The 9,414-nt window shown below is 45.4% G+C and overlaps 2 non-coding genes across 2 annotated transcripts; one reads left to right on the top strand and one right to left on the bottom strand.

Moving 5' to 3' along the window:
- Positions 1 to 1,798: 1,798 nt before the first annotated feature.
- Positions 1,799 to 1,871, bottom strand: Trnaa-agc (transfer RNA alanine (anticodon AGC)). Its single transcript has one exon. It is a non-coding gene; the product is annotated as a tRNA-Ala (tRNA).
- Positions 1,872 to 2,033: 162 nt separating this feature from the next.
- Trnaa-agc (transfer RNA alanine (anticodon AGC)) lies at positions 2,034 to 2,106 on the top strand. The gene has a single exon. It is a non-coding gene; the product is annotated as a tRNA-Ala (tRNA).
- Positions 2,107 to 9,414: the final 7,308 nt, after the last annotated feature.

The following is a 9,414-nucleotide window of genomic DNA, read 5'->3' as shown; positions in this document are numbered from 1 at the left end:
GTTGTGTCTCCAACCGTCAACTACTGGTTTTCGCCGACAACTTGTACCCAAGGATGTTGCGTGTCCAACCATCAACTACTGGTAGTTGATGTTTGGAGACACAACATTGTTGTCACAGGTATTCTGCGAAATCCAGTTCATAGATGGTGGCCGCTGATGGAATCGTGTAAACGATTGGAGTTAACCCCTTCAGCGTCAGTTAAGGCCTCAAGATGGTGCACTGAAGCACCGCAGTTGGTAGCCATGTAGTAAATGACATCGAAAGGACGGCTGTAGGTGTTCATTTTATTACATAATTAGTACTTGTCGTCTTAGGGTGATCAAGTTGGACGCCAGTTACGGAACATTGTCGTCATCATGGTACACGCCGGTTTCCAGACAATATAGATGCTTCAGTACAGTTTAAACTAAATGTACTGACATCCCCAAGCGTATGCTGACGATGTATCCAAATCCAAGGAGAAGCTAGTGCGAATTAACGAATCCTTGAGACTGTAATGAACTAGAATATCTTCTTGTAATTGAATCAAGTGTGTATTACCTCCGAGTTATCTCGGATCAATTCGCTGCAAGTTGGTCACTAAAGCCAGAGTATTTTTGAAAGCCGAGGAAACAAAATTGTTACGGAATACATGCACCTAAGACCGCTGTTGACAGACGACACGCAACGCCAAACTGGTATCAGAGTGGTCAAAAATGGTTCAAATGGCTCTGAGCACTATGGGACTTAACATCTGAGGTCATCAGTCCCCTAGAACTTAGAACTACTTAAACCTAACTAACCTAAGGACATCACACACATCCATGTCCCAGGCGGGATTCGAACCTGCGACCGTAGCGGTCACGCGGTTCCAGACTGAAGCGCCTAGAACCGCACGGCCACACCGGCCGGCCCAGAGTGGTCCTCCAAACCAAGCTGAGAATCGATGTTACTGTTGTCCAAGACAGCTGCTCTCTTCCCGAACGAAATCCTTGGTCTGGTAGCAGTTACGTAATGAGCACAATAGCGAGTTCGACTACAGTTAACATCGATATACAGTCACTTAAATAGGTGCAATCAATGAGGATGAAATCAGTGAAAAGCGACGACGTGAAATAGTATCAGTCAATCTATTAAGAAATGCCGAGCCTGAATTCTGTTTCCGATTGAAGGAGGCCATTCGATAGACCAAGAAAGCACTGGATGAATCTCTTTGATCAGAATTGATCGATCAGTCTAGTTCAACTACTTCAGTTCGTCTAGTGAGAGATCAAAAACTATTTCATTGAAAATTCACGACAGTACCTACAGCACCGCCATTGGAGATTTGCCTCTGAATTGTTTCGACGACTTCCTATAATCCGGTGCGTACCCCAAGCACTCGAGCAGCAGTAACGGTCCGCCGAGATATTTAAACGACGCAGGATGGAGATTATTATATTTATGAGATGAGTAAATGCCAAGGAAAGACAACTTTTGTCTGAGGCAGAGGGAGAGGGGGGCACACAGATGATTTGTCGCTTGTGTGAAAAAATGATCTCCAACCGGCCCTGCATTTTTGGGAGGTTGTCAAACAACCCGGAGACCTTTGAGCTGTGCCCCCCTCCATAGCGTATCCCAATGACATAGTTGGCAGAGGATGGCGCGGCGGCAGGTCTGCATGCGTCGTTCTCAGTACCTTCCCACAGAGCCGGTGGATATCACATGTCTTGTACAATTTATTGTCGTGCGGTATACAATTATCGTTCAGCTCCCTGCTGCAGACGTTAGTTGCTTCGTTTTCCGTTGTAGTGCATAGTGCCCAAAAAAATATAGTACTGGAGGCGCCGGGTATCGATCCCGGTACCTCTCACATGCTAAGCGAGCGCTCTACCATCTGAGCTACGCCCCCAGACAGTATTTAGTGTGTTGAAGTGCTGTTAAATGGAGTTACTTCGGCTGAATGGCCAGTCCGGTTTCACAATGCTTGGCTGGACCGGCTCCAAGTGGAGCAGAGAGAGTTCGGGTGCGAGACTTGGGATACCAGTCAATCGGTGAAGTTTTTCCGGCAACTGGGGGCGTAGCTCAGATGGTAGAGCGCTCGCTTAGCATGTGAGAGGTACCGGGATCGATACCCGGCGCCTCCAGGGATACGTTTTACTATCCGTGATGACACTGCTGCAAGCTATCGTGGACATTGTCCGTAAAAGTAAAATTGTCTAGGAGGCTTCCGCTGCAACTTCTCAAACATCTTGTCGTTTCGATGCGATGCTGGAATCTTCTCCAGGAGCTATATCTTTCATGCAGGTTGTTGGAGGCTATGAATAGCTTGTGTGGTGTTCGCATATGAGAGAGAGATTTCCGCTAGCTGTTCCTGCAAAACTGCAATTACTGAATACACATTCCTGATACTGTCGTTGGTAGGCCGTCGTTATTGCTTAATTACTGATATCTGACAGAACTATATGGTGGGATGTTAACAAAACATTCGAGAAAAAAAAGTAATTTTATGCTGCCAAGCTGGGAGTTGTTAATATTCTCTCCGGTATGGCATCCGGCCAATTATTGCTTGGTGGCTGAAAGCCACTTATCTACAGTTCGTTAACACCAATATACAGTATGTTAAATTATACTCATTTTTACAGGTTGCTACGACTTTCCGTCTGTAAATGTTATGTGAGCGTTGTTGCTATAATGCAAATCGTTACCACCGTTTTTACGTGTTTTCACGTACCGCATTTTTCTTACATTCTTTCAAACGTTTACATTCTTTCAAACGTGCGTGGAGTACATACGTTATCTTATCGTCTTCCCAATATCATCTGTATAAGCCCTGTCGCAATCATACGCCACTTCATAAACTCCCGCAGTGTGAAGATTGTAAAGTGGATTCATGACAGGTCGAGCATGATCTTTTCCTTTCTACTGACTGGAAAATGTAGGTTTTGTATATGTATGTGTGTGTGTGTGTGTGTGTGTGTGTGTGTGTGTGTGTGTGTTTGAGGTTTACGGGCGCTAAACAGCGAGGTGAAGTTTTGTATAGCGTTTCTCAGAAGAATTTTACGTACCGCTCCGTTACACTAGACACATACGGTGACATTAAACAGCGAGGAGGAGGCTCTCCTTCTTTCTTATTTGCGCTTTTAGTAGAATGTCGTTTGTTGATGATATCTATGGAAATGACTTACAACAATTAGTCAACAGTGTCTTCCATAAGAAAACCACACTCGATTGCAAACTAAAACTAAAAGCTCGACCAGATAGTGTTTTCTAAACTGTATGCTTCTAAAAAGTTTCTCAGTGCGAAATGATGATGATGGTGATGATGATGTTTGAGCCGGCCGTTGTGGTCGAGCGGTTCTAGGCGCTTCAGTCTGGAACCGCGCTGCTGTTACGGTCGCAGGTTCGAATCCTGCCTCGGGCATGGATGTGTGTGCTATCCTTAGGTTAGTTAGGTTTAAGTAGTTCAAGTTCTAGGGGACTGATGACCTCAGAAGTTGAATCCCATAGTGCTCAGAGCCATTTGAACCATTTGATGATGTTTGGTTTGTGGGGCGCTCAACTGCGCGGTTATCAGTGCCCGTACAAATTCCCAACCTTTGCTCAGCCCAGTCTCGCCATTTTCATGAATGATCATGAAATTATGAGGACAACAGAAACACCCAGTCATCTCGAGGCAGGCGAAAATTCCTGACCCGTCGGGAATCGAATCCGGGACCCTGTGCTCGGGAAGCGAGTTAGCGACCGCGAGACCACGATCTGCGGACAATGCGAAGTGAGGTCTAATTATCTATTCACGTTAGTAGTCTTCCAGTATACTCTGTCTAAACGTATTTCAGATTTTCTGTAAGCATCAGGGGACAGTACAGATTTTCCACTTCCAAGGTGAAGTTGATTTTAGATTGGATATCACTCAACGAATTGTGAGCTCTATGATGCCTATCGGTTAAACTCAAACTTCTAGCCGGGTAAAGTAACACATCTGTTGAAGATTCTAGACGTGTAACTGAGAGACCTAAGTATTCTGGAGTTGAAAGCAGCTCTGACGACTGTTAGGCTTAGAAGGGCAGGACTGATTGTAATGAACAGTAGCTGACCCCTTTTCTAAATCATTATGACGTACGCAGTAATTACTAATTTGTAGCTTTCTGAACGTAAGAGTACATAAAACGGTTTTACGCACCGTCTTCGACGCTGTGCAGTACGCTACCAGTGTTCATAACACTGTTCGTACCTCGATTTCACGTTTTCAGAAAGTACTATCTGTAGGTCTTTGAAGCCCGCAGAGACACTGTAATTTATTGTAGCATAATCCACAGGAAACATACAACCGCAGTGAAATGAAAGGCCAGCGGGCTCAAATACATGCTGCAATCGATGTTTTCTGTGGTTCATCCCTGTGGTTTTGTCACGAAGACCAGAACCAGTTATTACATTGAAACCCGTTCTGAAAAAATTCGCTGCTTCTCCAGACTCTTTGCTGACTGTATAATGTAGGGCCCTCACTATTCCGCGCTCTAATAGAAGCTGTCAGCGATGGCGAACCAGGATTGTTGATTACCTATTTGCGGCACAGACAAGAGGGGTATCATTTTATTTGTGACTGTGAAAGCAGTCCATTGCAGGCCATATAAAAAGTTGGTGCCCAGGGTGTAGTAGGTTCGGCCCGAGCCAGCGAGGCGAGCGGACCCTGCTGGCGTGTGCGCCGCTACTAAGGCCGAATGAAAGAGCTCACGAAGAAGTGTCTTGCTGAGGTGTTGGCAAATGTAGCAAATTGTCGCGTTGTTATTGCAACGAATGAAAACATAAACTTATAAAACAACAAGTTCCTACATACAAGTATGCACCACAAAATGTACTGGAGAATGATGAATACAAATTATACGGGAACAGAACCATTATAACAGATAAAACAACGCCACATAACAAACCTGACATCATACTCACCAACAAAAAGAAGAAATTAACAGAACTAATCGAAATATCCATACCCAATACAACAAATATACAGAAGAAAACAGGAGAAAAAATTGAAAAATACACCCAACTGGCTGAGGAAGTCAAGGACATGTGGCCTCAGGATAAAGTTGACATTATACCAATCATATTATCAACTACAGGAGTCATACCACACAATATCCACCAGTACATCAACGCAATACAGCTACATCGAAACGCATATATACAACTACAGAAATCTGTAATTATTGATACATGTTCAATTACCCAAAAGTTTCTAAATGCAATGTAACATATACCGTACAGTTAAAAGGAAGTCGCGCTTGATCAAGGACAGCGTCACTTTCCACTTTTAACCAGACATAACGTCTGAGAAAGGAAAGAAGGTAATAATAATAACAAACGAATTAGGGACCCGGCAGTACCAGGTAATGCCAGGACGACTGCGTTGACAGTTGCCGTGCGGGTGAGTAATCAGAAACCACGGTCGCGAGGGACAGCTGACGAACGTACCTGGTCGGACTAGGTGATGCTCTTGGATCAGCTCGTGAAGGAATACATGAAACAATTGAATAGGCAGTGTGGGTATTAATAATGACTGGACATGCAATGCTGCTCTCTTATAAAATCGGTTTAGTACATTATTTTACAGGGTTTTTTTAATTTGCACACATAACACATACACTGCAGGAAAAAAATTAGTATACGTGGAAAGACGACGTCGATTTTGAGTTGATGATCCACTTGAGGGATAGCAGATTTACTGATAATGATTTCAACGTAGTCTGCCGACAGGTGGCGTAGTGGTATAGCTACCAGAGCGCAGTCTGTGTCTACCCCTTTGTAGGGAATGCTCGCAGCCAGTAGGCTCAGTGTGGTGGAAGCAGACACCATGCCAAGGAGAAGCACACGTGTTTCCTACAGTCACCTGAGCGAGTCTGAAAGGTATCAAATTGCGACCATCCGAGTGGCAGGATGGTCCTCTCGGAGAACTGCCACCCAAGTTGGATGATCTGCGCGTCAGTTGTACAACGACGCTGTTATCTCTAATCACGCGAACATCCTTACGTACGTAGACGATGTTCTGGACATCCACGCAGCACATACGCCCGCCAGAATCATCGTATTGTAAGGGCAGCAGTGACGTGTCATACTTATACCACAACACAGGTACACTATGTGATCAAAAGTATCCGGACACCTGGCTGAAAATGACTTACTAGTTCGTGGCACCCTCCATCGATAATGCTGGAATTAAATATGGTGTTGGCCCAACCTTAGCCTTGATGACAGCTTCCACTCACGTTCCAAAACATCCCAAGGGTGTTCTATACGATTCAGGTCAGGACTCTGTGCAAGCCAGTCCTTTACAGGGATGTTATTGTCGTTAACCACTCCGCCACAGGCCGTGCGTTATGCAAAGGTGTTGTATCGTGTTGAAAGATGCAATCGCCATCCCCTAACTGCTCTTCAACCGTGGGAAGCAAGAAGGTGCTTACAACATCACTGTTGACCTGTGCTGTGATAGCGTCTCACAAAACAACTAGAGGTGCAAGCCCCCTCCATGAAAAACACGAGCACATCATAATACCACCGCCTCCGACTTTTACTGTTGGTACTACACACGCTAGCAGATGACGTTCACCGGGCATTCGCCATATCCACACCCTGCCATCGGATCGCCTCACTGTGTACCGTCATTCGTCACTCCACACAACGTTTTTCCACTGTTGAATCGTCCAATGTTTACGCCAGGAGGCGCGTGGTTTGGCATTTAACGGTGTGATATGTGGCTTATGAGCAGCCACTCGTCAATGAAAACCAAGTTTTCTCGCCTCCCATCTAACTGTTATAGTAATTCCAGTGGATCCTGATTCAAGGAATTCCTGTGTGATGGTCTGGATAGATGTCTACCTATTACGCATTACGACCCTCTTCAACTGTCGGCGGTCTCTGTCAGTCAACAGACGAGGTCAGCCTCTACGCTTTTGTGCTGTACGTGTCCCTTCACGTTTCCACTTCACTATCACATCGGAAGCAAGGACCTAGGGATGTTTAGGAGTGTGAAAATCTCGCGTACAGAAATATGACACAAGTGACACCTGACCACATTCGAAGTCCGTGAGTTCCGCGGAGCGCCCCATTCTGCTCTCTCACGATGTCTAATGACTACTGAGGTCGCTGATACGGAGTACATGGCAGTAGGTCGCAGCACAATACACCCAATATGAAAAACGTGTCCGGATACTTTTGATCTCATACACGTCAACACGAACTGTTGGAAACCGGTTATTAGCCGGCCGAAGTGGCCGTGCGGTTAAAGGCGCTGCAGTCTGGAACCGCAAGACCGCTACGGTCGCAGGTTCGAATCCTGCCTCGGGCATGGATGTTTGTGATGTCCTTAGGTTAGTTAGGTTTAACTAGTTCTAAGTTCTAGGGGACTAATGACCTCAGCAGTTGAGTCCCATAGTGCTCAGAGCCATTTGAGCCAAACCGGTTATTAGCAATGTGACTACGGGTAAGCAAACACCTAACCCGTCTTCCACGCACACCGTTGCATCGACTGTTGATATTTTTAGAAACATCGCGAATCCGATAAGTTGATATTTAAGAAAATATCATTATCGGTCCTCTATAAATCGCAAAAAAAGTATCCAAATATTGATATATCGACGGAAAAAATCGACGTACCAGCCTATAAAAAATGCAAATACACTGCCGGTTTTAGAGCTGTATACGAGTATTTAAGTATTGGTTTATTATTAGAAATGAACTTAATCAAAAAGCTGCCGCGCGGGATTAGCCGAGCGGTCTCAGGCGCTGCAGTCATGGACTGTTCGGCTGGTCCTTGCGGAGGTTTGAGTCCTGCCTCGGGCATGGGTGTGTGTGTTTGTCTTTAGGATAATTTAGGTTAAGTAGTGTGTAAGCTTAGGGACTGATGAGCATAGCAGTTAAGTCCCATAAGATTTCACACATATTTGAACAATCAACAAGCTATCAGTCTGCTTATCCCCGTTAGAGCAAGAATTGAAAGGAAAACGATGCACGTTCACGCTTGGCGATAACCACTTCGCTAACATTTTTTTAACGCAACTGTTATGTTTTTTCGTCCCCACGGAATTCTTGTTAATCCATTTACACCGCCACCCTGCAGTGCAAACGGATTCCTTCTTTGTGGCACCTGTATATGCTTCTCACAGTCAAAGAGAAAGACTGGAGCCGGCCGGGGTGGCCCAGCTGTTCTAGGCGCTACAGTTTGGAACTGTGCGACCGCTACGGTCGCAGGTTCGAATCCTGCCTCGGGCATGGATGTGTGTGATGTCCTTAGGTTAGTTAGGTTTAAATAGTTCTAAGTTCTAGTGGACTGAAGACCTCCGATGTTAAGTCCCATAGTGCTCAGAGACATTTGAACCATTTTAGAAAGACTGGACGTTATGAAAGCTCAAGACGTAGTAAGACTCCTTCACACAGTGAAAGTAAAATTATGTTCTACTACAATCTCAAAACAATAATTTGAAATATTTACCGAAAATTGCGAAAAAATATAATATAAAATAAAAGTATCGGCACTCGATATCGCCATTTTGATATCAATAGATCATGTAAAAGATAACGCCGTTATATATCGATGTTTTGTTTCTTGGAAAAAGTATCGATATAACGGTATAACCGATCTTACCACAGCCTAGCACAACTGCTTCGGTCCAAATCTCTCTCCAGACAGTTCAAGATTCGACTGTACAAAACCCTGATCCAGCCTGTTGTTCTACATGGCTGTGAGACATGGAGTATCCGGAAACAGGACTTCCATAAGCTCCTTGTCTTTGAGAGAAAAGTGCTTCGGAAAATCTTCGGTCCGGTTCTGGATGCAGATACAGGGGAATGGAGGATCAGATACAACCAAGAGCTTGAGGAACTATACCAGCAGCCCAACATAGCAGGAGCTGTCAAAGCCAAACGAATGCAGTGGGCTGGCCATGTGGCCCGGATGGAGGATCACAGATGGCCTCGGAAGCTCCTGGATTTCACACCTACAGGAAAGAGACCGCCAGGGAGACCCAAGAAGCGTTGGGGAGATGGACTCCGTGAAGATTTAAAACAAATGTCAATAGATGTGGACGAATGGCGGATAGCAGCAATGGACAGAATACAGTGGAGGAGGAAACTTGTAGATGCGTGCGGTCCACTGGGCCTGATCACGTAGTAGTAGTAGTATAACGGTATCGTAGCAACAGCCGTAGCATCGACGTGCATGGCTCGACTGGCGGATCACTTGGCAGATGGGATGTCGCGTCGTGGTCTTCACCGATGGAAGCACATTCTGTCTGCATGCAAGTGATGGTCGTTTGTGTGTACGACGTAGACCTGGTGAGTGACGTTTCGTAGAGTACATCCGTCCAAGACACACTGGCTCCACCTGAGACCCTATGGTCTGGGGTGCGATAAGCTAGAACTCTCGTTCACCTCTGATGCGTCTGGAGGGGATGCTAACCAGC

Source organism: Schistocerca nitens, chromosome 1 (genome assembly GCF_023898315.1).
Source record: "Schistocerca nitens isolate TAMUIC-IGC-003100 chromosome 1, iqSchNite1.1, whole genome shotgun sequence".
Lineage (NCBI taxonomy): Eukaryota > Metazoa > Arthropoda > Insecta > Orthoptera > Acrididae > Schistocerca > Schistocerca nitens.
The sequence above is the reverse complement of the archived record's forward strand: the minus strand, read 5'-3'. Positions and strand labels throughout refer to the sequence as shown.